The 5,137-nt window shown below is 29.3% G+C and overlaps 1 long non-coding RNA gene across 1 annotated transcript; it reads right to left on the reverse strand.

The window, feature by feature from the left end:
• Positions 1 to 2,068: 2,068 nt before the first annotated feature.
• On the reverse strand, positions 2,069 to 2,725 carry LOC114733873 (uncharacterized). Its single transcript, XR_003739107.1, has 2 exons — positions 2,624 to 2,725; positions 2,069 to 2,281 (listed from the first exon to the last, which is right to left on the reverse strand). It is a non-coding gene; the product is annotated as an uncharacterized LOC114733873 (long non-coding RNA).
• Positions 2,726 to 5,137: the final 2,412 nt, after the last annotated feature.

A 5,137-nucleotide genomic window follows, 5' to 3' on the forward strand; every position in this document is an offset into this window, starting at 1 on the left:
TTTTTAACTAAATTTAACTAATATCTTGAATTGTTTGATTTTGTTAGTTATTTCTTATAAAAATAAATGGTAGAAGTAATTTAATTATTTTCTTCTTGTCCCTCCCTTTTTCATTGACATTGTCTATATATTTAATAAATTTTCAACTTTACATCTATTAAGTATACATACTTTAAAAGTTAAATAGCATACACAAACGTTTAATATTAAGGGATAACAAGGGAAACTAATGTCAAAAATGTAATGACATGCTAGGGTCAAAATTTTCTCTCTCTCTACCTTATAAATAATACTAAAGTGGTTTGATGAGCTTAATAAATATTTACGACCTCATGTCCTTATTATAAATAACTAATTTATAAATATTAAAAAAATCAGTTAAGTTAGTTATTTGTAAGAAATATGCATTAATTTTTTTCTAAAATATTTTATTTAATCATATGCATTAGAAAAACCCCTTAATAGAAACCCCCTTAGTCCTTTCCAATATGTACAATATTTTAGCCAAAAATAATAATAATTTTGAGAGATAAATTGAATTGAAATCTTATTTAGGATCAAACTAAATCTTTAATCCATCTCTGATAGAGAAACCAAGAGAGTAAATATGTAAACCAAATGTACATAAAATGAAAGAAAATTTTTGATACAAATCATTCTATGGATACGCTTCGTTCGATATGCATGGATTGCATTGTAAGATAGTGTCTATTTTCGCATTTACTCGGCTATTGACTTATCCAATTCCCTGCATTGTTGTTTCCGTCTTCCTTATCCACAAGGGCGACGAGTCTCAGTCATCGTTCCTTTCTCTTAAATGACCAATAAAAGGGTTTGAAAAAATATCACAAAAAATAAAATAAAACAAGATTAAAAAAATGGAAAATAAAAAAGATCCAGAATAGTATACAGTGGATTTTAACGGCGCGCAAGAATGCCAATAACTCTGCCTTGCTGTGACGCGCGCGCTTGCGTGTGTGTATTTTCTCTTCCATTATAGGTAAGCCATTTTTAAATAAATTATTAAGAATAAAAAAGATGATTCATGGTATCAATAAAAAGGGATGATTCAATTTAGTTAATGCTTTTAAAATTATCCCATTTTTAATATTTTGCTTAATTAATTAATCATAATAAATACTAACCCAATCTTTTTTTTTTCTTTTGCCAACAAATACTAACCCAATCCGACTCATATATTTTAGGAAGAATTATGAGTTCCCATACAAGGAAAAAAAATTACAAAACAAGTTCCAGAGGTTGTTATTCTCTATTTTAAAACTTATCATTACAAGCTGCTCAAGTTGTTATTAGACGTTTTAGTAGTTATTTCTCTTGTTTGGGACTTGATTGTAATTCTCTTTATATTTTAATCCCTCTGTCTACCATAAATATACTGATTGATATAAGGACATTATGGGGAAAAAAAAAAAAGGTAGCTGCTGCGTAGATTTTGTGTAGTGGCTTATCAATAAAACCGTGAAAGATTTCTAAAAGTCGACTTATAAATAAAGACCAAATTATATTGGCAAAGGATAAGACAAAAATATAAGTATATTTTTAAGAAATTGCCAATATAAATATACATAGTGTGTACATAAATATTCCCAAAACGATGCTAACCAATGCTCCTTTATTAGGTCTTTTGTTATTTTAGTCTTATTAAATATTTTATATATTTTAATAAAAATTAAACATTTTAAAATAATACAAGAAGTTATTCTAATGGAGAAAGATATATTTTGAAGTGATCTTATGTGACTCAGCACAGTTAACTTGACTTTAGACAAGAGAAAACAAAATATAATAAAATCCATCTGTCCCACATACCCCTTTAAAGAAAAGAACATGAATTATCAAAGTATGAAGCAAAAATATGTCCACAAATTCCATTATCAACTATTCAATCCTTTGCCCTTGTCTTCTTCCTCACCCTTAGCCTCTTTCACAGAAAAAGAAGATTCAGAAATATCCCGCCAGGCCCTATTACTCTTCAGTTACCCGGCGGACCCCCCCCACCACTTTCATCGTCTTTCCCAGAACAAAAGAAAAATTACCCGCAGAGAAGTAACTGTATTGATTAATTAATAAATTAATTAATAAAGAAGCTAGGAGGCCTCTTCTTTATTTCAAGTACAACACCAGCACATAAACTTAAGAATTATATATGTCTCACGTACACTCAAAATTATATGAAATTCATGAGCAATCTTTACCTCGACTTCCCATGAAATCAAGGTAGTAAGACATTATTCTTCATAACAGAAACGATCATTAAAAGCTGCAAACACAAATGTATGACTTATTTAGGCAGTTATAGAAGGTACTGCCTCCAATTTTTAATATAAAACCCAGTTGACTAATTTGAGGAGATTAAAAAAGTTACAAAATTACTTAATTATAGCATATATTGTATGATCTTTCTAACATATTTCTGTATATTATTAGATTATATATCAATTTATGAGTGAGAAGAATTAGTTAGAAAAAAAACTATAAATATAAATACTTCAAAAAATCTAGTAATTTTTTTAATCTCTTTCAATTAGTCAACTGGGTCATATGATGGGATAATATCAGAAACAAGACAGCAACTTATTTGAAAAAAGACCGGAATTTAGACCACATGGAGCTTTTGGAATGGGGTTTGATGCTGGAACGGCAATGAGTAGTATGACGAGAACCAGGAGGACATTTTATTCCCGGCTTATCCATATCCATCATCGGCGAGTCTTCCCATAAACATTGATCTGCATCGTCATCATCATATAATATTGACATATCAGTTTAGTATGCTCACATATCACAACGGAATCTAATTAATTAATAAGTGATTAACTTAATAATCAGGCACGAAGCTAGTTACAGAGACTCAGATTGGAAAAAATGAAATAAAGCCGCAAAATAAACGAAGTTGAAGTTGTTAATTACCATCTGGGATGATGCTACGAACATTAAGACGAGCGTGAGTGGAAGAGGGAAATGAGAGAAATATTGTAGAAACCCAAATGAGAAAAGCAATTAGAATAGCCTTCTTCATATTTTACAGCAATATATATGACTTCTAATTTGGCTTTTGTTTATATATGCTCCCTACACTTACCCTTGTCTTCCTCTCTATTTATGGTCTCCAGCATAGGGAAGCACAGTGTACTGACATAAAGGGCTGTTAATTAGCACTACATCCAGTTCTAAATATAAGACCTTAATCTACTTTGTTTTTCATATTTACTTTTTTATTTTTTAAAATAGTCTCTATGGTAATTGCACACGTTAAAGTGTTTATATTCTAATGCAGAAGATTAATAAGAATATTTTAGAAAATTTAACACTTATTTATTACAAATAACTAACTTAATTAATTTTTTTAATATTTGTAAATTAGTTGTCTAACTCTTATATTAAGGACAAGATATAATATAATTTATTCTCCCCTTTTTATCCACTCCAATCATACAAATAATTGCTTCATATATATTATTAAAAAAAAATCTAAATTGACTTAGGGTGTGTTTGGATGAAACCAAACCGTGGTTTGAAAAAGTGATTCTGGAGAATAGATTCTGAGAAAAATAGATTCTGGAAAGAATAAATTTTATGAAAAAGTGATTTTGAGAAGTGAGAGTGTTTGGATAGTTGTTATCAGAAGCACTTTTTATATATACAAATTACTAAAAAAAAGACATAAGTTAATATGATAATTACAGAGAAAATAGATTTTATGATATATTTTAATTTGAAGGAATAAAATTGTTAATAATATATTTTTTATTAACATAATTAATAATACATAAGATAATATAATTAATAAATAATTAATATGTATATATATTTATAAAATATAAGATTAAATATGTTTATAAAAAAATATGTTTATAAAAAAAATAACAAGATACATATCCTATAGGCTCTCACACTCTCCCTTTTTTCTCCAAAAGTAAAAAAATTTTGCTTTTTCCAAAACCATGGTTTTGGAGCCAAAACCATGGTTTTGGCCCAAAACCATGGTTTGGGCAAAATGGGGTGGTGTTTGGGTGACTTATCACCCAAACCATGGTTTGGGGTGTCACCCAAACGGTGCCTTAGTCGTGCCTTCAACCTTGGCGTCTCTCCCATATCCACCTCTTGCTTTTCATTCGTTTCAACTGTCAGTCAGTCGCAACTACCCTTAAATTTAATTATTTTCCTTTACAATTTTATATTGTCGAAATTTCAATTCATTCCCTGATTTGCATCAGCCCTTGTATTATCCCCCCTTCACTATTCCTCATGTTATCCTCTTTATTAATACTTTATATATATGATGCAAGAATTTTCTTAGTGCAAGAATAGGGATGCTTTCTTCCATTTGAAAGTTTAAATTAGAGTAGTTTTATTTAAATGATGAAGACGAGAAGGATGAGGAATGTTTATATTTTTTGGATTAAAATTTATACTTTAAATATAGTTTTGTATTTTAAAATTTGATCAACTCATTTTGGACATTATTACATTTTAATGTGTAAACTAACTTAGGGCAAAAATAAAAAAAATAAAAAAGGACTTTTGGGTCAGCTCGACTTATAGGGGTTAGGCTTCAAGAAACGGTTAAATTTGGGGTAGCAATGCTTCTGGGTCGGAGCCCATATGGGTCAGCCCCGCCCCATTTACTAATTGAAGTAGTTCTTGGAGACATCTCTGAACTTAGCATTTATTTTCTTTTGAAAAAATCAGCTCACATTCATGACTCATGAGCACCAAAAGTAAGGCCTACAAGAAACAAAGTGAATCAATGAATTTGGCCAAATTTGGAAAGAAATTAGTCTACATTCTAAGCTTTAAAAAGAGTCTAAGAACATGCAATTTTGATGTGTAGGTTAGAAGATATTACCTCTAATTCTAAATATAAGATCTACTATGCCATATTATATTCGGTCATAAATTTAAAATCAATTTTATAATGCAAATCACAATATAAAGTAGACCTTATATTTAGAGCAAGAGGTATTTGCATTACAAACTAAATCTTATATTTGAGATCGGAGGTAGCATGATTTTCAACTAGAAAATATGAAATTACAGTTTTTACTAAATTAACAGTAGCTTTTCCATGGATTTTTTGGGAAAAGAAGGAAATATAACGAGCTAAGATGTATTT

Source organism: Neltuma alba, unplaced genomic scaffold (genome assembly GCF_004799145.2).
Source record: "Neltuma alba isolate B1F8T4 unplaced genomic scaffold, ASM479914v2 tig00013035_pilon, whole genome shotgun sequence".
NCBI classification, from domain to species: domain Eukaryota; kingdom Viridiplantae; phylum Streptophyta; class Magnoliopsida; order Fabales; family Fabaceae; genus Neltuma; species Neltuma alba.